The sequence below is a fragment of the Triticum aestivum genome, chromosome 5A (genome assembly GCF_018294505.1).
Source record: "Triticum aestivum cultivar Chinese Spring chromosome 5A, IWGSC CS RefSeq v2.1, whole genome shotgun sequence".
Taxonomy (NCBI): domain Eukaryota; kingdom Viridiplantae; phylum Streptophyta; class Magnoliopsida; order Poales; family Poaceae; genus Triticum; species Triticum aestivum.
This window is the reverse complement of record NC_057806.1, coordinates 662,745,566-662,769,148: the sequence shown is the minus strand read 5'-3', so window position 1 is coordinate 662,769,148 and position 23,583 is coordinate 662,745,566. Positions and strand designations below refer to the sequence as shown.

Here is a 23,583-nt window from a genome sequence, read left to right as displayed (position 1 = left end):
AACTCATTTAACGAAATGTGTTCGAACAAGAAGCGCAAAAACCCTAAAATGTACTTTGAACTAAAACCACGACACTTATTTTGGACGGGAGGGAGTGGTATCTACTACTACAGTAAGAAACCGTGGCAACCCAAGATTGCAACAGATATACCAAATGAAAATGTGAGCCGTGGCATTTGAAAAGCAAGGTTGAGCTGAGATTGCTGTTTCAGTGCCTAGCCTGCATCCGAGTCCCTGTCTGATAAAGTGCCGAAGTCTGTAGAGCCCTTTCCCCGCCAACACTTCGTGCCTACCACACTAAAGCAGCCTGGCGTCGCCGTCTCTGCAAGTGAGCCATTGTTTTCCGATCTCACTCCGGCCGTCAGGCTCCCATCTCGCAAATCCGCTTGTCTCCTCACGCTCCGCCTCCGTGCCGCCGGAGAAGGACGCGTCGAGCAGACGGAGACAGAGAGAGCTCGGCCGGAAAACGGAGAGCGTACGTGCATACATACTGTGCGCAGCCAGGGACACTTCCGTCTGCTGCCATTGGTCTCGTGGTTTGCTTTTGCTACCCTGTCTCGTCTCTTTCAGATCGAGATGTACTAATGGATGTAGGGCATCCGGTGCGTGTGGTGGCTTTGGACCGATCGAGTACGTACAGCGGTTCACCGTAGTTAGGCTAGCTATATAAAACCTAATTAAAGGCACTAGATCCAGTACGTGACATAAAGCTTGCAGTAGCCTGTGGTCTAATGCTCGACGGGATACACATCTAGTCATAGTTGTTTCATCGGAGATTTGGAACGAGCGAAATACAAGAGTGTTTAGGAAGGTGTCCTCCATGCCAAACGTAATCATGTTTAGAATCAAGCGGAGGTCGGACTTTGGGGATTGGCATGAGCTAAACGTTTGAGTTCTTTTATGCCGCGAGAGTAGGCTTATCGGTTTGGGGCCGTCTAGGCTGTCGGTCATGTAATTCAAAAAATTTCTTAATTAATGAGATGAGGCAGATCTTTTGCCTTTGTTTTCAAAAAAAAATATTTGTCCCCGTGTGATCGTTCTCTGTTTTCTTGCTGTGACCTCTGTTTTCTTGCTTCGACGCATCGTGGTGACACTGCAGGGCACCAGTCCAGCCTGAGATTAGGTTCGCTGGCAGACACGACGGCAATGTTCTGGCGGCTATTTCGTAGCGTCGTTAACTTCGTAAGCTGATGATGGCGCTGCACTGATCGACTTTAACAAATACTGCAACGACAGTGGCGAATGGCGACACGCCTAGCCTAGCCTGGAGTCTTGCCCATGGCTAGGGCGATTCGCTAGCCACAGCGTCAATGCAGTGCATGATCGGCCCAGTTGACTCTGCCTCCGGATTTCGATCTCACCCGTACGTCGCTAGCTAGCTTTTCCGCCAGCACCATCTGATCACGTAACATATCCCGACAGCCAACTGATAATCCCCCAGAGGCTGCTGCAGATGGACGACGTGCACGGACGGGCGGCCACCGCAGGGGCGTGCGTGGAGCTCACGCGGACCACGGGGAAAGAAAACTGCGACGCCCGTGCGCGACGGCCGGTCGAGTGGTCGTCAAAAGCCGTGACCGAGCGGGTGGCGGCCGGTGGAGCTACGCGCAGGCGCAGCCGGACCAGGCCCGCACTCGCGATGGCCGCCTTTTCTTCAGCTACTGGATTTGACTGATGCCGGCTAAACGGCGTCGCCCTCCGTCGTAAACTCGTAGCGGGTGAGAAAGTCTAGCTAGCAGCGGTGAGAAAGACGAAATGGTGGTGTCTTTTTGTTTTTGCGGGTAGAAATGGTGGTGTCTTGAAAGGGATTCGGATGATAAGACCATATGAGACAGTGGTCTAACTTGTTCAGGTGATCTTGTGAGTAAATAATGCAGCCTATTAGTGTAGGGCAATTGATTAGCTGACTTCTGAAAGAAGAAGGTGCACCATGCACGAGCAAAACCATCATCAGCCGCAGTCAGTTTCGGCTAATTCCGGAGGGGACGATTTCTGAACGAATGGTACAGCCAGACGATAAGGTTTGGAATTAGTGGCACAAATCCTCGTCACATGCTCGATCGCCCGGTCCCCGTATCTGTCGAGGTACAGTTTCCCATAACTTCCTTGGCGCTACGACTTCCAGGGGCCAGCTTTACGTAGGGAATTCTCTCGATCGCAAGGACCTTTTCGTCTGCTTGATTCAATTCTTCAGCCTACTCTTCAGCCCCGTCCAAGAAAAGATCTCAAAACGATTTACCAAGCAACAAAAAATTCTTGTTTAACTACGCACTCCGTATGTTGCTGGCCACGTTTACACACATTTTGTCTGCTTTACTTCAGCGTACTCTTCAAACCGGTGGAAGATCGAAAAGATCTCAAAATCTTCTAATTGACCGTCCGACAAGATAATGTGATGCACTACAGGTGCTCCAGACTCCAGCGGTAGGACTAGCAGTAGGAACTAAGCAGACACGTCACGACTATAATCGCCCATGCCTTTTTTTCTGAAAAGGAAGCTGACACGCCACGCATATGTATCGCCGGACTAGAAGATTGCACCAACAGTTCGTTGATTATTCTGCATGGGCCTATTCTGGATAACCAAAAGAAAATAGCAACATATACATCCTTTCACAAAAACTAGCAGGACATTTGGTTTTAGCTATGGCTTATCTTTGTCTCCCAAAAAAAAAAAGCTATGGCTTATCTTTTTCTATCTAAAATGACCGATGCATACATGACGCATAGTATGTTGGATGCGAACAAAGGCAATATGGACTATTTGTTACAATAATGGTACGGCCAAGAGTTACATATGCTTACAGTCCAATAAAGTTTTCCACAATTAAGGAGTAATCACTAATCACCATGACAGAGTATTGGTGGGTTTGGGGTGATTTTTAAGTGCTTTTTATGAGCCCTAAATTGTAAATGAAAATATCTCTCAAACCACGTGTCTAAATTAAATTACAAACCATTTTTGTCGTTGTGCTCATCGTGTTGAGATCTACGAGACTAGACCCCTTTTTTGTGAGAAAAACTCCTAATCTATTCATCAACTGTCAAGGTAGTACAAAGAACACCAAAAGTAAAAAAAAATCTAGGTCATTAGACCACCTAGCGACAACTAAAAGCACTGGAGCGAGCCAAAGGTGAGTCATCGTCATCGCCCCTCCGTCAATGGAGCCAGGCAAACCTCGTTGTAGTAGGCAGTCGTGAAGTCGTCGTGCTAAGTCCCCATAGGACCAGTACACAAGGGCAACAACCGCCGATGATGAAGAGATGCGTAGATCAGAAAGAACCAACTTGTAGACACAAGAACACATACGAACAAAGATTGGATCCACATGGATCCATCGAAGGCAAACGCCGACCGAATCCCGCGAAATCCGTCGGGGACAAACCTCCCCATGCCCTCCAACGATGCTAGAAACACTACCGGGATGGGGCTAGGCTGGGAGGACATTATTCCATCTTCAGAGAGCCGTCACTGCCTCACCTCTCGGCCTAGGACAGAAACACCCCTCCCCCCCCCACGGCCAGCAAGGGCCTGGATCCACCACGGTTCTATGGCCCTAAGACCACAGAAGACGAGATAGACCGGCGGCGGTGGCAGCGCTGACGGGGGGCATGAGAAATCCTATCGATATCTCTATAGCTATACCTAATCGCTAATAGATTTTAATGACCTTTTTTCATATGCAACTTGTACTCTGAAAGCTAATAAACTTGTGCTCCCCGCAACAACACACGTGTACTTTACATGATAGTGTAATATGTAACATCCTCAGCATCACACTACAGTAATCTCCCCTTAATGAAGGTCATGTCATCATGATCATAATGCCAAAATGCCACTTGTCCAAAATCTGCTTCAAATTTAAATTCTCATTGCATGTCAAATATTTGCTTCTTCTTTCATGCAAATAAAATAGTTCACACTATGGCAAATATTCTCTAAGTATTTGTCATGATGAAACCTACCTCTGTTGGATTCCAAAAATGCTCTTGGAAATTATTTAAGTGGTCCAACAACAATTTAATTTGGCCTTTTCAATTTCTAAAAGTTCTTAAACATTTCCAAATGCTCAAAAAAAAATTTGTGCAACTTCACAATATTGCAAAGTAATTATTGTGGCATGTGGCACATTTTACAAGAGTCATTTGGTGCTTGGAATAATTGCAAGCAATAGCTTTTTGATTTCCAGAAAAGAAAAACTAAAAGAAAAGGAAAAGAAAGAGAGAAAAGGCCCCTGACCCCCCCCCCATTTCCCCACTGGGCCTCCACCCTGCCGGCCCAGTCGGCCACACCACAGGCCGGCCCACTCTCCCGCTCCCCTAGCCTATTAGGCCGCTCCCTCCCCGTAACCCTAACCCCGCACGACCCCCACTCCTCGTTCCCCACTCCCCCCACTCTCCCTCGTTCCCTCGCGCCGTCACCCATCACACACACACATACGCACAGGGGAGGGGCGCATCTGTTCGGTCTCCCTCCCCCCGACGCGCCCGCACCCGAAGGCTGCAACTAGCCGGCGTCGAGCGCCGCCTCTCCCGACCATCGTCCTCGCGCCGCCGCTAACTAGCGCTGCCATGCCCAACTGCTTCGCCTGCCCCGTCCTCGTCGACTGCAAGCAACGGATCGAGACCCGATCCACTACAACCTCGACACCGACTGCTTCTTCCCGGCGGCCGTCGTCTCCATTGCCGGTCGATCTCCCTCAGCGCCTCCCCAACCTCGCCGAGCTTGTCCATGGCCTCCTCGGGGTGAGCCGCACCCGTTCCCCTTCATCTCCGTTGGTTTGTCGCCGTTTAGCCGCCGTCCCCACATTACGTCCGCCATGGCCAGTCCGCCGGAGCCCCTGCTCTCGCACGCACCCGCGGTGTTCGCTGGCCGCGCCCAGGCACGCCCCCCGCACCCACCTGCGCCGAACCCCGCTAGCTACCCGCAAGCGTGCCTGCGCCCTGCTTCGACCCACCGTGCTCACCCGCGCTGCTGTGCTGTGGCGGCTGCTACTCTGGCTACTGCTCCACCGCGGCCCCGCACGGTGCTCGCCGCTCGCCCCACCTCCGTCGGCCGTGGCCACGACCACGACCCGCCCCGGGCAAGCTACGGGCGCCCGTCGCCCGTTACGCCCATGCCCGCGCGCCTCACCACACCCCCGCCGCCGCGCCTGCTCCAGCCGGTCATGGCCGCTGCCGTGCCCCCTGGCCGCGCCAGCGCCCCCGCTGACCTCGCCCGGGCGTGGCGCCCGCGCCCAATGCCTGGTAGCTCGCCCCGCTGGCCCCTGTGACACTACTAGGGGGCCCACGCCCCTGGTTATTCTTTTAAAAAAAGATAGAAAAGAAAAAGTTAAAATTAATTAATTAGTAATGCAATTAATTAACTTAATAAACCTGCTTAATAACCTAATTAACTAGATTTGATAATCTAATATGGTTTAACTAAACAGTGTCTATGACAGGGGGAGCCCACCCCTTGACTGGTCAATTGGGACCCCCTGGCCCACCTGTCAACCACTGGGTACACTTTTGTGTACACTGTGCTGGGTGCACATAGCATTTTAACCTTTATTTTCGAATTAGTAATAATTTCAGAATATTGCTAAAATTTAGAAAATCATCTTAAATAAACCGTAGTTCGGATGGAAAAACTTTGTACATGAAAGTTGCTTAGAACGACGAGACGAATCCGGATACGCAACCCGTTTGTCCGCCACACGTCCCTAGCATAGCAAACCTGCAACCGTCCCCCTCCGTTTCATCTGTCCGAAAATGACTAACTTCGGGAAAAACTTTCCCGGATGTTTCCCCCCTTCGCCAGTATCGCCTAGTACTGCGTTAGCGTTAGCTCACCCATGGCACCGCGTTTTACCTTGTTATATTTTGTGATGCTTGTTTGCCCCGTATTTACCGTTTCTCCCCCCTCTTCTTCTCCGGTAGACCCCGAGACCGATGATGCCGCTGTGATCGACTACGTCACCGACGAACCCTACTTCTTGTCTGAGCAACCAGGTAAGCAAACCCCCTTGAGCATTCCGATATCGCCCATTTCTTTCCCTCTCATGCTTGCATTAAAACTGCTACTGCTTTCTGTATGATCCTACTCTGATGCATAGCCTGTTGTTGTTACCTGCTTTCATACCTTACCTGCTTATCCTAAAATGCTTAGTATAGGTTGGTTAGAGATCCATCAGTGACCCCACCTTGTCCAATGTTGCCTCGCTTTATGTTCGATGACTCGATCAACGTGATCGACGTCCAGGCCCCGACACCGCACTACTACTACTAAGGATGGTGGCCAGAATCATCACACTAGGGACACAAAGCATTACTAGATTACTGGGTGGTTCTCTAGGACAACTAGGTCATAATAATAGTTCCAACATATATATCGAGGCAATGGAATACCTCAACACACTGGTTAGTGTGATTAATCTGGCCCAAAAGACATCGAACACAGGAGAAAAGGATTTGCAAATGCATTAGATTGTTTAGGAACCTGGGATGACTCGGACAGCATAACGGCTGTAAATGCTCAAAATGATTTGAGACATCCTGCAAAATGGTGGCATAACCACTCAACATCACAAAATCAAAGTTCTGAGGCCAGCTATGACATATGGAAGTAGTAGGAACTGAACTGAGGCTTGAACTCAACAATCCTAGGCAACTACGGTTTAGTAACACGTCATCCTGATAGATAGGTGAGAAGGCCTAGTTTCTTAACCCGCGTAGAATGAGAGAATGACTCAGATCAGAGGGCATAAGGTAAAGGAGTAAAAAGAGCCTTACGTTCCCTACCACAATCAATTCCCCTACATAACTAAAGCATTTCTAGACACAAGTTCGACCAGTTTGGCTTGGTAATCCTACAGGCAGTCAGGCTTTGATACCAAAGCTGTCAGGACCCCGATTCCAAGTCACATCGATCTAGCCAGTAACACCTCATATCACTTTGCGGCCTCACGCACGGTATTCCCATGGGTGTCGCCTTACCATGGCCCGGGACCGTTTGCGCCTTTTGGCTCACGTATATGATAGTGTCGCTAGCATCCATATGACAGAGAACCCGGGCCGACATGGCTAATCATGAACCCAAAGCGGCACTAACCTATGGGGATAGGCATACATGAATCACATCGAGCGTGTCGGTCAGCAGCGTGTGAATTCGGGCTGTAGCACTGGGCTAACAGGACTCCGGGAACCCGGGATGTAGCAGGCTAGGCAGGACTCCGGATGTCACCGCGTGACATTTCCCTAAAGGGACAGACAAAGGAACGAAGTGAAACACATACCGGCCAGTCAAGTGTCCTGAGCAGTAGTGCTGGGCTAACAGGACTCCGGTGAACCGGGCTGTAGCGGACTACTATGGCTCATGGAAGCACTAGACTACATTTCCCCATAAGAGGGGCTGCCAAGGATAAACAACTAGATTGTCGGATCCCACACATACCAAGCATTTCAGTCATACACACAATATGCTCGATATGTGTAAATACAACATGGCATCACAACATAACTCTACAACTCAAGTATGTATTCATTAGGCTCAGAGGAGCGAGATAATACAAACATGGGTCTCATGACCCAACATTCAGAGCATACAAGTCAAACACATGCGGAAGCTTAACATGTCTGAGTACAGACATCTACAAATGAAAAAGGCTGAGAAGCCTGACTATCTACCAGATCCTGCCGAGGACACAAGATCGTAGCTGAGGTATCAAGCTAAACGTCGAAGTCCACGCGAAACTACTAACGAGACTGAAGTCTCTCTGCAAAACATAAATTAAGCAAACGTGAGTACAAATGTACCCAGCAAGACTTACATCAGAACTAACTACATATGCATCGGTATCAACAAAGGGGGTGGTGGAGTTTAACTGCAGCAAGCCAGCTTTGACTCAGTGGCTAACCTGAACTACGACTGCAAGTAACTCTTTTGAGGTGGCGCACACGAGTCCACATATTCACCATTCAATACACCACTATGGATTTACTCCCGTCTCCCTACGAGAAGGCCATTCATAGCACTCACACTTATCTTGCGAGTTTTAGAGTATCCACTTTCGCTTGTCTATGAACTGTTATAGGCAACCCAGAAGTCCATTACCGTGGACACGGCTATTCGAATAGATGATGTTAACCCTGCAGGGGTGTACTTCTTCACACACGCTCTCACCACTTATCGCCGTTTACACGACATGTACTCGGCAACCTTCAAGCGGAAGCCCAACGAGGGTGTCGGCCACGGCCTACCTAAACACTCAAGTCTCTAGTCTAGGTTTATCGCCTATCCAGGTTCCATCCGCAGGGAGTCCGGCCGAGGTTTCCACATACGGCCCCGAACGATGTGTACAGGGTTCCGAGACACCAAACGGGCGCCCGGCATGCCCGGCCACGGTGTATCTACCACATCATAGCCCACCCCTAGGGTCAGCGCTACGCACGGCCGCCAACACATATCCTATAAACACCAGAAACTAGTTGCAACTCCTGGACAGAGGACAAGGGTGATCAAGAAGCCGAGAGGGTCCACTGGTTTCGGGCCCAATGCGTGGTAATAACTGTTTCATGGATCACAAACACAGAACTCAGTTCCTAAGAACAGTTTCAATGAGACAACCCACCATGTACTCCTACATGGCCTCTCATCGCTACCTTTACCAAATCATGTTCACACACCTAGCTCACACACTGTAGGACATGTTTACACACCTCCGGTTCATCCCCGATGAACCAGACCTGACACGACTCTATGCAATAGCAGGCATGAAAAACAAGCATGAATGAGTAGGCACATCAGGGCTCAAACAACTCCTACTCATGCTAGTGGGTTTTATCTATTTACTGTGGCAATGACAGGTCATGCAGAGGAAAGGGGTTCAACTACCGCAACATGTAACAGTTGAATCGTTGTTGTCCTAATGCAGTAAAAGAGAGCAGGAGCGAGAGAGTGGTTTGTATCGGAATGAACAAGGGGGTTTTGCTTGCCTGGCACTTCTGAAGATAGTATAGTTCTTCATCGGTGTCATCGATCATATCGTCAGAACGTCGTCTACTGAAGGGGGACAAACATCGGCAAAAGAGAGGAACACAATCAATGCATATGCGACAATATGATGCATGACCATGACATGGCAATATGCTGTGTTTTGAGCTAATGCATCTAGTTATGATCTAAATGAAGTTGGTTTGAATACAAGATTCAAATTCCAACTTCATATATGATTATTTAAATGCCCTTTATTTGTTTTGTCCAAAACAGAGGACAAACATTGTTCAAACATGCATGAAAATGGTACAAATGGATTCCTTGATTTTTTCTGATAATTTTCCATATATAATTTATTTCATTTGGAGTTACGGTTGATTTACTATGAATTTTTGAAGTTTAGGCAATTTTTAGAATTTTCTGAACTATTTTTAATCTAGGAATGACTTATTACGTCAGCACTACGTCATGCCTGCGTCAGCAAGTCAAAGCAGCGGTCTAGGTCAAACCTGACCAGTGGGGTCCACTGATCGGTGACACAATGCTGGCATGAGTCACTGACGTGTGGGGCCGATCAAAGGCCACGTTAGTAAGGTCAAAGCTGACGCGTGGGTCCCGCGGGGTTATGACTAATCTAAGCAGAAATAAAGCTGAGGTTAATTAGGGCGTGGGGCCCATTTGTCAGTGAGGAAGGGGGTTAATTAGGGCGTGATTAGCCCCTAATGACGGTGCCACGTCAGCCTCGTCGGAGCTCAGCCGGCGGCGACCAAAACCGACGACAGAGACGACGTGGGAAGCGCTACAGGGGACGGTTTCGTCCGCGGTCGGTCCCATTGGAAAGCTGGCGCTCGGCCGCATCCAACGATGCAAGCGGGGTTGCCGGGAACGGTGTGTCGCGGCGACGGCGGCGGGCAGAAGGGGCGGCCGGAGTTGGGCTCGAGCGGGTCTGGGGCTCTAGTGCGAGCTAGAGCAAACAGTGCGGCAAGTTCGCTTCCCGGGGACGCGGTGAGCATGTTGGTGCTGCTTAGGAGAGCGGGGGAGGTCGGGAGCGCAGGGCTGGCCGGCCATGGCGGCGGCGGCGCTCGGGAGCTTGTGGGGTAGCGGCTAGAGGGCGAGCGCGACAAAGGGAGGAGGGGGAAAAGACTACAGGCCTCACAGCGGATCTTCTGGTGCGGACGGCGAGCTCGGGGAGGTCCTGTAGCCGGCGAATCGACGACGGCGGCCGTCAAGGCAGAGGATGAAGATGGCGATGGTGGCGACGCTGCAGGGCTCCTGCGGTCGCGTGCCTCAGTGTGTAGCTCCACGGAGTCGTGGCGGAGCTCGTGGTGGCGCTGGTTGGGTGGGTGGTGGCCTATAGCCACGGCGACAGCGCGCTCTCGGGCTCACGGGAAGAGAGGAAGAGGGAGCCAGAGGAGGGGGAAGAACGGGGGGAGGCTCTGGGCGTCTCCGTGGCGCCGCGAGGATGTCGGGGAGGCTGCCACCGCGAAGCAGGAGGTGGAGGCTCGGGCACGGCGCGTCGACACGCCTCTGCCAGTAGCCAGAGGTTGAAGATGGCTCCGCCCCTGGTGGGCTGGGCCACGAGGTGGGCTGGCCGGTGCAGCTGGGCCGGCTACAGGTAAGGCCAGGTAGGTTTTCTCCTCTGTTTTGATCTTTGGTTCTGTTTTCCTTTATTTAATCACTTTGCCACTGTTTTTTAAATTCCAGCAAAAGTGGAAACAGTGAAAACATCCCTCTGAATATTTTTATATTGCACAATGGGAATATCCAAAGGCACATAAATTATTTCAGAGTTATCTGAAATTATATTCCATATATTAAGAATATAAAACCAAATCCAAATACAATATTGATTTAAATTCAATGCCCAAAATAAATCCTTAAAAATGTGCATTATTTTTGGTTTGGATCAAAGCCCTTGCCAAAAATACCAAATATCAATAAAGATCATTTTGGTTTCATTGAATGCAAATTTTAGTTGAACCTAGTTTGATTCAAGTGATGCTAGGGTTTGAACATCCCCATTTCAAGATTAATTGAAATTGAAAATGATGCATGGATGCAATGCCACTAATTACAAGAAGATTCCTAGGGCTGTGACACCATATTTCCTCCTTGATCCCATTTACTGGGTAAGTTAAATTACTTATCCTCTACAACTCATTTCCCCCCGTCCAACCTCTACTCTGATTTACCTTCTGGCATTGCACCTAGTACTTGATACTAGGAAGCTTTATATCCCATCACGTCATTCCTAGCCTGATTGACTATATTGTTATCGTGTCAACTTTTAACTGGGCTACCTGGTCCTTATGCCCGGAGCAACTTCCGACGATGAGCTAAGCTTACGTCGATCTTCCTCATCTTATCATTTCACCTCAAACAACAAGCTTGACTTTGAGCTTGTGTCGAATCCGTGGTTCTCTTAGCCTTTCACTTCATCCTTCCTTTTTTGCTCGGTGGCATCTTCTTAGAGTCTCTCGACAAAATTTCTCTTGATCACCGTCAACACTTTGGCTTCTTTAGAGATGTCAATTGAATTCATGGCTATAAATACCATCCTTGCCTCTCGATGACTTGTGTCAGCATCAACAACATTCTTGTCTTCCCCCCCAACACAAACTTGATCATATTAATTTTGGGAATACATCCTTTTTGACCTGTCGATTGATTGCTGTTGAGCCCGTCGGCCACACCCTCACCTTTTCCCTGCTAAAATGGTATGACTTATTTTCTAAGTTGTTTCCGATGGATCCTTGGTGTAACCAAAGTCTGACCTTTGCTTGAAACCATGTCAATGCTATCTCGAAGCATGTCTGTGGTAATCCGATCTCCAATAAGAACATTTGAGGCACGATACTAATTTTTCTTTATCAATTATCCAAACAGCGTTGTATGGGTAATGTAATGAAATTTCTTTCCCTTTACCTAATTGGTTATCTACTTACTATCCTGTCATGGATATCTTGCTCTGCTTGTCCTTGGGAAGGATATACCCCTGAGATATGTGTTTAAACACATTTTCCTTTCCATTGTTCTGGTTAATATACTAACCATATTTTTCCTTTCCATTCTTTTGTTTAACCTTTCCGGTAAACTAACTTATCTCAGTAGAGATAATTTCCTACTTAGGTAAACACCTCAATGTATAACTCTGTCAGTAAAGACCCTGTTACTATTATTGATGACATTCCGGTAACCACCGATGGATGAGAACTTTGCCTATTGGTCCGCCTCGTTCAACAAGCAGGAAGATGGTTCTTTTCGTCCCTCGCCCTTGGTACCGACGTTGTTGCCGACATAACTGACAAGCTGCCCTCTGACATGCCTTGCTATCATGACCGTGCAAAATGCTAGTGTGTTGGGGAACGTAGCAGAATTTTAAAATTTTCTATGCATCTCCAAGATCAATCTATCGAGTCATCTAGCAACGAGGGAGAGAGGAGTGCATCTACATACCCTTGTAGATCGCGCACGGAAGCGTTCAAGAGAACGGGGTTGATGGAGTCGTACTCGACGTGATCCAAATCATCGATGACCAAGTGCCGAACGGACATCACCTCCGCGTTCAACACACGTACGGTTGGGAGACGTCTCCTCCTTCTTGATCCAGCAAGGGGGAAGGAGAGGTTGATGAAGATCCAGCAGCACGACGGCGTGGTGGTGGATGCAGCAGGATCCCGGCAGGGCTTCGCCAAGTGCAAGCGGGGAGGAGAGGTGTAACGGAGGGAGAGGGAGGCGCCAAGATCAAGGGGGTGCGGCTGCCCTCCCTCCCCCTCTTTATATAGGGGCCTTGGGGGGCGCCCCCACCCCTAGGGTTTCCCAACCCTAGGCGCAGGGCAGGCCCAAGGGGGGCGCACCAGCCCACTAGGGGCTGGTTCCCCTCCCAACTCAGCTCATGGGGCCCTCCGGGATAGGTGGCCCCACCCGGTGGACCCCCGGGACCCTTCCGGTGGTCCCGGTACAATACCGGCGACTCCCGAAACCTTCCCAATGGCCGACACTGGACTTCCTATATATATAAATATTTACCTCCGGACCATTCCAGAACTCCTCGTGACGTCCGGGATCTCATCCGGGACTCCGAACAACTTTCGGGTTACTGCATACTAATATCTCTACAACCCTAGCGTCACCGAACCTTAAGTGTGTAGACCCTACGGGTTCGGGAGAAATGCAGACATGACCGAGATGCTTCTCCGGTCAATAACCAACAGCGGGATCTGGATACCCATGTTGGCTCCCACATGCTCCACGATGATCTCATCAGATGAACCACGATGTCAAGGATTCAATCAATCCGTATACAATTCCCTTTGTCAATCGGTACGTTACTTGCCCGAGACTCGATCGTCGGTATCCCAATACCTCGTTCAATCTCGTTACCGGCAAGTCACTTTACTCATACCGTAATGCATGATCCCATGATCAACCACTTGGTCACATTGAGCTCATTATGATGATGCATTACCGAGTGGGCCCAGAGATACCTCTCCGTCATACGGAGTGACAAATCCCAGTCTCGATTCGTGCCAACCCAACAGATACTTTCGAAGATACCTGTAGTGTACCTTTATAGTCACCCAGTTACGTTGTGACATTTGGCACACCCAAAGCACTCCTACGGTATCCGGGAGTTGCACAATCTCATGGTCTAAGGAAATGATACTTGACATTCGGAAAAGCTACAGCAAACGAACTACGCGATCTTTGAGCTATGCTTAGGATTGGGTCTTGTCCATCACATCATTCTCCTAATGATGTGATCCCGTTATCAATGACATCCAATGTCCATAGTCAGGAAACCATGACTATCTTTTGATCAACGAGCTAGTCAACTAGAGGCTCACTAGGGACGTGTTGTGGTCTATGTATTCACACATGTATTATGATTTCCGGATAACACAATTATAGCATGAATAATAGACAATTATCATGAACAAATAAATATAATAATAACCATTTTATTATTGCCTCTAGGGCATATTTCCAATAGTCTCCCACTTGCACTAGAGTCAATATTCTAGTTACATTGTGATGAATCGAACACCCATGCAGTTCTGGTGTTGATCATGTTTTGCTCTAGGGAGAGGTTTAGTCAACGGATCTGCCACATTCAGATCCGTATGTACTTTACAAATCTCTATGTCTCCATTTTGAACACTTTCACGAATGGAGTTGAAGCGACGCTTGATATGCCTAGTCTTCCTGTGAAACCTGGGCTCCTTGGCAAGGGCAATTGCTCTAGTGTTGTCACAGAAGAGAGTCATTGGGCCCGACACATTGGGTATGACTCCTAAGTCGTTAATGAACTCCTTCACCCAGACTGCTTCTTGTGCTGCCTTCGAGGCTGCCATGTACTCCGCTTCACATGTAGATCCCGCCACAACGCTCTGCTTGCAACTGCACCAGCTTATTGCCCCACCATTCAAAATATACACGTATCCGGTTTGTGACTTAGAGTCATCCAGATCTGTGTCGAAGCTAGCATTGATGTAACCCTTTACAACGAGCTCTTTTTCACCACCATAAACGAGAAACATTTCCTTAGTCCTTTTCAGGTACTTCAGGATATTCTTGACCGTTGTCTAGTGTTCCATGCCGGGATTACTTTGGTACCTTCCTATCAAACTTACGACAAGGTTTACATCAGGTCTGGTACACAACATAGCATACATGATAGACCCTATGGCCGAGGCATAGGGGACGGCACTCATCTTTTCTCTATCTTCTGTCGTGGTCGGGAATTGAGCCGTGCTCAATCTCGTACCTTGCAATACAGGCAAGAACCCCTTCTTTGACTGATCCATCTTGAACTTCTTCAATATCTTGTCAAGGTACATACTCTTTGAAAGACCAATGAGGCGTCTCGATCTATCTCTATAGATCTTGATGCCTAATATATAAGCAGCTTCTCCAAGGTCCTTCATTGAAAAACACTTGTTCAAGTAGGCCTTTATGCTTTCCAAGAATTCTATATCATTTCCCATCAACAGTATGTCATCCACATACAATATGAGAAATGCTACAGAGCTCCCACTCACTTTCTTGTAAATGCAGGCTTCTCCATAAGTCTGCGTAAACCCAAACGCTTTGATCATCTCATCAAAACGAATGTTCCAACTCTGAGATGCTTGCACCAGCCTATAAATCGAGCGTTGGAGCTTGCACACCTTGTCAGCATTCTTAGGATCGACAAAACCTTCCGGCTGCATCATATACAATTCTTCCTTAAGGAAACCATTAAGGAATGCTGTTTTGACGTCCATTTGCCATATCTCGTAATCATAGAATGCGACAATTGCTAACATGATTCGGACGGACTTCAGCTTCGCTACGGGTGAGAAAGTCTCATGGTAGTCAACCCCTTGAACTTGTCGATAACCCTTAGCGACAAGCCAAGCTTTATAGATGGTTACGTTACCATCCGCGTTTGTCTTCTTCTTAAAGATGCATTTATTTTCTATGGCTCGCCGATCAACGGGCAAGTCAGTCAAAGTCCATACTTCATTTTCATACATGGATCCTATCTCGGATTTCATGGCTTCCAGCCATTTGTCGGAATCCGGGCCCGCCATCGCTTCTTCATAGTTCGAAGGTTCACCGTTGTCTAACAACATGATTTCCAAGACAGGGTTGCCGTACCACTCTGGTGCGGAACGTGTCCTCGTGGACCTATGAAGTTCAGTAGCAACTTGATCTGAAGTTTCATGATCATCATCATTAACATCCTCTCTAGTCGGTGCAGGCACCTCAGGAACATTTTCTTGAGCTGCGCCACTTACCGGTTCAAGAGGTAATACTTCATTAAGTTCTACTTTCCTCCCACTTATTTCTTTCGAGAGAAACTCTTTCTCTAGAAAGGACCCATTCTTGGCAACAAAGATCTTGCCTTCGGATCTGAGGTAGAAGGTATACCCAATAGTTTCTTTAGGGTATCCTATGAAGACGCATTTTTCCGATTTGGGTTCGAGCTTTTCAGGTTAAAGTTTCTTGACATAAGCATCGCATCCCCAAACTTTTAGAAACGACATCATAGCCCCAAAATGGCAGCGGTAAATCGGTAAGAGACATCATAGATCGCACCATATCTAATAGAGTGCAATTACGACGTTCGGACACACCATTACGCTGAGGTGTTCCAGGCGGCGTGAGTTGTGAAACTATTCCACATTTTCTTAAGTGTGTGCCAAACTCGTGACTCAAGTATTCTCCCCCACAATCTGATCGCAAGAACTTGATTTTCCTGTCACGTTGATTCTCAACCTTACTCTGAAATTCCTTGAACTTTTCAAAGGTCTCAGACTTGTGTTTCATTAAGTAGACATACCCATATCTACTCAAGTCATCAGTGAGGATGAGAACATAACGATAGCCACCGCGAGCCTCAACACTCATTGGACCGCACACATCAGTATGTATGATTTCCAATAAGTTGGTTGCTCGCTCCATTGTTCCCGAGAACGGAGTCTTGGTCATTTTACCCATGAGGCATGGTTCACACGTGTCAAATGATTCGTAATCAAGAGACTCCAATAGTCCATCTGCATGGAGCTTCTTCATGCGTTTGACACCTATGTGACCAAGGCGGCAGTGCCACAAGTATGTGGGACTATCATTATCAACCTTACATCTTTTGGTATTCACACTATGAATATGTGTAACATTACGCTCGAGATTCATTAAGAATAAACCATTCACCATCGGAGCATGAACATAAAACATATCTCTCATATAAATAGAACAACCATTATTCTCGGATTTAAATGAGTAGCCATCTCGAATTAAACGAGATCCTGATACAATGTTCATGCTCAAAGCTGGCACTAAATAACAATTATTGAGGTTTAAAACTAATCCCATAGGTAAATGTAGAGGCAGCATGCCGACGGCTTTCACATCGACCTTGGAACCATTCCCAACGCGCATCGTCACCTCGTACTTCGCCAGTCTCCGCTTATTCCGCAGCTCCTGCTTTGAGTTAGAAATGTGAGCAACCGCACCAGTATCAAATACCCATGAGCTACTATGAGTACTGGTAAGGTACACATCAATTACATGTATATCACATATACCTTTAGTGTTGATGGCCTTCTTGTTCGCTAAGTATTTGGGGCAGTTCCGCTTCCAGTGACCACTTCCCTTGCAATAAAAACACTCAGTCTCGGGCTTGGGTCCATTCTTTGGCTTCTTCCCGGCAGCTTGCTTACCGGGCGCGGCAACTCCCTTGCCATCCTTCTTGAAGTTCTTCTTACCCTTGCCTTTCTTGAACTTAGTGGTTTTATTCACCATCAACACTTGATGTTCCTTTTTGATTTCCACATCTGCTGATTTCAGCATTGAATATACCTCAGGAATGGTCTTTTCCATCCCCCGCATATTGAAGTTCATCACAAAGCTCTTGTAGCTTGGTGGAAGCGACTGAAGGATTCTGTCAATGACCGCGTCATCCGAGAGATTAACTCCCAGCTGAGTCAAGCGGTTATGCAACCCAGACATTCTGAGTATGTGCTGACTGACAGAACTATTTTCCTCCATCTTACAGCTGAAGAATTTGTCGAAGACTTCATATCTCTCGACCCGGGCATGAGCTTGAAAAACCATTTTCAGCTCTTCGAACATCTCATATGCTCCGTGTCTCTCAAAACGCTTTTGGAGCCCGGGTTCTAAGCTATAAAGCATGCCGCACTGAACGAGGGAGTAATCATCAGCACATGACTGCCAAGCGTTCATAACGTCTTGGTTCTCTGGGACAGGTGCATCACCTAGCGGTGCTTCTAGGACATAATCTTTCTTGGCAGCTATGAGGATGATCCTCAGGTTCCGGACCCAGTCCCAACTCAGCTCATGGGGCCCTCCGGGATAGGTGGCCCCACCCGATGGACCCCTGGGACCCTTCCGGTGGTCCCGGTACAATACCGGCGACTCCCGAAACCTTCCTGATGGCCGAAACTGGACTTCCTATATATAAATCTTTACCTCCGGACCATTCCGGAACTCCTCGTGACGTCCGGGATCTCATCCGGGACTCCGAACAACTTTCGGGTTACTGCATACTAATATCTCTACAACCCTAGCGTCACGGAACCTTAAGTGTGTAGACCCTATGGGTTCGGGAGACATGCAGACATGACCGAGACGCTTCTCCAGTCAATAAGCAACAGGGGGATCTGGATACCCATGTTGGCTCCCACATGATCCACGATGATCTCATCGGATGAACCACGATGTCGAGGATTCAATCAATCCGTATACAATTCCCTTTGTCAATCGGTACGTTACTTGCCCGTGACTCGATCGTCGGTATCCCAATACCTCGTTCAATCTCGTTACCGGCAAGTCACTTTACTCGTACCGTAATGCATGATCCCGTGATCAACCACTTGGTCACATTGAGCTCATTATGATGATGCATTACCGAGTGGGCCCAGAGATACCTCTTCGTCATACGGAGTGACAAATCCCAGACTCGATTCGTGCCAACCCAACAGATACTTTCGGAGATATCTGTAGTGTACCTTTATAGTCACCCAGTTACGTTGTGACGTTTGGCACACCCAAAGCACTCCTACGGTATCCGGGAGTTGCACAATCTCATGGTCTAAGGAAATGATACTTGACATTCGAAAAAGCTACAGCAAACGAACTACACGATCTTTGAGCTATGCTTAGGATTGGGTCTTGTCCATCACATCATTCTCCTAATGATGTGATCCCGTTATCAATGATATCCAATGTCCATAGTCAGGAAACCATGACTATCATTTGATCAACGATCTAGTCAACTAGAGGCTCACTAGGGACGTGTTGTGGTCTATGTATTCACACATGTATTACGATTTCCGGATAACACAATTATAGCATGAATAATAGACAATTATCATGAACAAAGAAATATAATAATAACCATTTTATTATTGCCTCTAGGGCATATTTCCAACATAGCGCCCTTTCTACTTTTAACCCACATGGTGGGACCATAACCCGCAGTTCCACAGGATCGAAACCTGACTCTCCTATATATCTTTGATTCCGAAATATTCTTGCATTTGGCTTCGTATCATGTCACGAGTCACCTCTCGAGGGATGATCTATTCCCGATGCTCTGAACCCCCTTCTCACACTCTGTGCAGGTATCGATCGTTTGTCCATTCACTTGAAACTGCCTATTGTACCTTCATACTTTGCTCTCGGTGTTTATTAAGCTTCAATTTGAGAGATACTTCTGCCTCATTCCCCATTGTTCATCAGATAATTAACCCTATACGGGCCAGTTCTCCCGAAGTTACTCTTTACTTCCCCACTTAAATCTCGGGACGAGATTTCTTGTAGTGGAGGAGATTTGTGACATCCGCAGCATCACACTACAGTAATCTCCCCTTAATGAAGGTCATGTCATCATGATCATCATGCCAAAATGCCACTTGTCCAAAATCTGCTTCAAATTTAAATTCTAATTGCATGTCAAATATTTGCTTCTTCTTTCATGCAAATAAAATAGTTCACACTATGGCAAATATTCTCTAAGTATTTGTCATGATGAAACCTACCTCTGTTGGATTCCAAAAATGCTCCTGGAAATTATTTGAGTGGTCCAACAACAATTTAGTTTGGCCTTTTCAATTTCTAAAAGTTCTTAAACATTTCCAAATGCTCAAAACAATTTTTGTGCAACTTCACAATATTGCAAAGTAATTATTGTGGCATGTGGCACATTTTACAAGAGTCATTTGGTGCTTGGAATAATTGCAAGAAATAGCTTTTTGATTTCCAGAAAAGAAAAACTAAAAGAAAAGGAAAAGAGAGAGAGAGAGAGAGAGAGAGAGACAGAAAAGGCCCCTGACCCCCCCCCCATTTTCCCACCGGGCCTCGACCCCGCCGGCCCAGTCGGCCAAACCACAGGCCGGCCCACTCTCCCGCTCTCCTGGCCTATTAGGCCACTCCCTCCCCGTAACCCTAACCCCGCACGACCCCCACTCCTCGTTCCCCACTCCCCCACTCTCCCTCGTTCCCTCGCGCCGTCACCCACCACACACACACACATACGCACAGGGGAGGGGCGCATCTGTTCGGTCTCCCTTCCCCCGATGCGCCCGCACCCGAAGGCTGCAACTAGCCGGCGTCGAGCGCCGCCTCTCCCGACCATCGTCCTCGCGCCGCCGCTGACTAGCGCTGCCATGCCCAACTACTTCGCCTGCCCCGTCCTCGTCGACTGCAAGCAACGGATCTAGACCGGAGCCACTACAACCTCGACACCGACTGCTTCTTCCCGGCGGCTGTCGTCTCCATTACCGGTCGATCTCCCTCAGCGCCTTACCAACCTCGCCGAGCTTGTCCATGGCCTCCTTGGGGTGAGCCGCACCCATTCCCCTTCATCTCTGTTGGTTTGTCGCCGTTTAGCCGCCGTCCCCACATTACGTCCGCCATGGTCAGTCTGCCAGAGCCCCTACTCTCGCACGCACCCGCGGTGTTCCCTGGCCGCGCCCAGGCACGCCTCCCGCACCCACCTGCGCCAAACCCCACTCGCTACCCGCATCCGTGTCTGCGCCCCGCTTCGACCCACCGCGCTCACCCGCGCTGCTGTGCTATCGCGGCTGCTACTCTGGCTGCTGCTCCACCGCGGCCCCGCACGGTGCTCGCCGCTCGCCCCACCTCCGCCGGTCGTGGCCACGACCACGACCCGCCCCGGGCAAGCTACGGGCGCCCGTCGCCCGTTACGCCCATGCCCGCGCGGCTCGCCACACCCCCGCCGCCGCGCCTGCTCCGGCCGGTCATGGCCGCTGCCGTGCCCCCTGGCCGCCCCGGGGCCCCCGCTGACCTCGCCCGGGCGTGGCGCCCGCGCCCAATGCCTGGTAGCCCGCCCCGCTGGCCCCTGTGACACTGCTAGGGGGGCCCCACGCCCCTGGTTATTCTTTAAAAAAAGATAGAAAAGAAAAAGTTAAAATTAATTAATTAGTAATGCAATTAATTAACTTAATAAACATGCTTAATAACCTAATTAACTAGATTTGATAATCTAATACGGTGTAACTAAACAGTGTCTATGACAGGGGGAGCCCACCCCTATTGACCAGTCAAATGTTGACTGGTCAACCGAGACCCCCTGGCCCACCTGTCAGCCACTGGGTACACTTTTGTGTACACTGTGCTGGGTGCACATAGCATTTTAACCTTTATTTTCGAATTAGTAATAATTTCAGAATATTGCTAAAACTTTAGAAAATCATCTTAAGTAAACCGTAGCTCGGATGGAAAAACTTTGTACATGAAAGTTGCTCAGAATGACGAGACGAATCCGGATACGCAACCCGTTTGTCCGCCACACGTCCCTAGCATAGCAAACCTGCAACTGTCCCCCTCCGTTTCATATGTCCAAAAATGACTAACTCCGGGAAAACTTTCCCGGATGTTTCCCCCCTTCGCCAGTATCGCCTAGTACTGCGTTAGCGTTAGCTCACCCATGGCACCGCGTTTTACCTTGTTATATTTTGTGATGCTTGTTTGCCCCGTATTTACTGTTTCTCCCCCCTCTTCTTCTCCGGTAGACCCCGAGACCGATGATGCCGCTGTGATCGACTACGTCACCGACGAACCCTACTTCTTGTCTGAGCAACCAGGTAAGCAAACCCCCTTGAGCATTTCGATATCGCCCATTTCTTTCCCTCTCATGCTTGCATTAGAACTGCTACTGCTTTCTGTATGATCCTACTCTGATGCATAGCCTGTTGTTGTTACCTGCTTTCGTACCTTACCTGCTTATCCTAAAATGCTTAGTATAGGTTGGTTAGAGATCCATCAGTGACCCCACCTTGTCCCATGTTGCCTCGCTTTATGTTCGATGACTCAATCAACGTGATCGATGTCCAGGCCCCAACACCGCACATCACCCCCCTAGTTGTACGACACTACAGAGTTACTATCGAGTGCCGAGGGTGAACCTCATACATCACTCTTGATGAGATCTCTGTAGTGTAGCTATTCGGTCGTGATCATCGAGGGTGATTTCCTCCTTAACTACTTCCGATACGGCTCTGTCGTGCAACCCCTCAAGTGTGAACCTCGAGGGTGAATCCTCTTACGTTCACCTTGATGATTACATCGAGTGGAATTCACTGAGGGTGATTCCTCTGTTTTTTTTCTCTTGGTGTTAGACACACAGTTAATATGGTTACTATGACTTTACAACTGAACCATGTTACTAAAGACGGGTAGGCCCTGAGGGGTACCAGCGCGAGCTTAATAGCGAGTGATGTGGAGTCGGGTTGACCTGGAAGGTGCCCGCGAGATACTTACGAGGCGTGGCCGGGCATTCTTAGCCCTTGTCGCAAGTACCCGAGACGGGGCGACGGGGTCACATCGATCGTGAGTCTCTGCTTGTTACCGCGCGTTCCTAATCCACTACGATTTGGATATTTGATCCGAGGGGCCTCTGGCCTGATAGCACTAACCATCACGTGGGCATAGTATGGGCGTTCTGCGTCGTATACATCAGCCGAAGCTTAATAGACGTCAGCGACTGAGCGACGCGCGCCGGGTTGGACTGTGTAAGCACCTGCCTTGTTGAAGGATGTAGCTAGGTCTGCTCACCGGCCGCCCACGCAACGTGCAGGAGTTCCCGGGGAGATGGCCCATGACCCCTGGGGGCATAGGTTTAGTCCGGCATGCTGGCCTCTCTATTAAGCCTAGGTCGGGTTGCGGCGTATTGTTTGGCCGAGGCCGGGCATGACCCAGGAAAGTGTGTCCGACCGAAGTTAATCGAGCGTTGTGGTTAAGTTGGTGCACCCCCGCAGGGAAGAAAACATCTATCGATAGCCTGTCCTACGGTAACGGACACTTGGAGTTGTATCCCGATCGATACAACTAGAACTGGATACTTGTGATGAGAATTGGATGGTGATGAGACTTGGATATGAGATGATAACTGGATAGTATGGCTCTGGGATTGCTTTCTCGCGGGGAGTCGAGAAAGGATCTCTGGCCGAGGTTGATAACACTACTACTACTACTACTACTACTACTACTACTACTACTACTTTACTTTATGCTACTCTACTCCCTCCTGTTGCTGCAAGATGGTGGTTTCCAGAAGATGCTAGTCTTCGATAGGACTAGGTCTTCACTCTATTCTGGCATTTCTGCAGCCCAGTCCACATATACAACCCATTCCTTTGATACAGATGCGTACTTAGTTTAGATCTGATGTAAGTCTTGCGAGTACTTTGGATGAGTACTCATGGTTGCTTTGCTACTTCTTTTCCCCCATACCCGATTGTTGCGACCAGATGACGGATCCCAAGAGCCAGACGACGCCACTGATGACTACTACTACCCGGAGGATGCCTACTGCTAAGTGAAGACCGCAGACGATTAGGAGTAGTAGGAGGCTCCCAGGCAGGAGGCCTCGCCTTTTCGATCGTTGTTGCTTTTGTGCTAGCCTTCTTAAGGCAAACTTGTCTAACTTATGTCTGCACTCAAATATTCTTGCTTCCGCTGACTCTTGTGTATTCGAGCCCTCGAGGCCCCTGACTTGTAATATAAAGCTTGTATTATTTTAATTTGTGTCTAGAGTTGTGTTGTGATATCTTGATCGTACACATTTGCGTGTATGA

The 23,583-nt window shown here is 48.6% G+C and overlaps 1 long non-coding RNA gene across 2 annotated transcripts; it reads left to right on the top strand.

The window, feature by feature from the left end:
* The first annotated feature begins 4,373 nt into the window (after positions 1-4,373).
* On the top strand, positions 4,374-23,529 carry LOC123105766 (uncharacterized). 2 transcript variants are annotated; one of them, XR_006450999.1, is made up of 3 exons: positions 4,374-4,746; positions 5,923-5,994; positions 23,257-23,529. It is a non-coding gene; the product is annotated as an uncharacterized lncRNA (long non-coding RNA). The 2 variants fall into 2 exon arrangements; XR_006451000.1 differs by lacking the exons at positions 4,374-4,746; positions 5,923-5,994 and adding an exon at positions 21,327-21,591.
* The last annotated feature ends 54 nt before the right edge of the window (positions 23,530-23,583 follow it).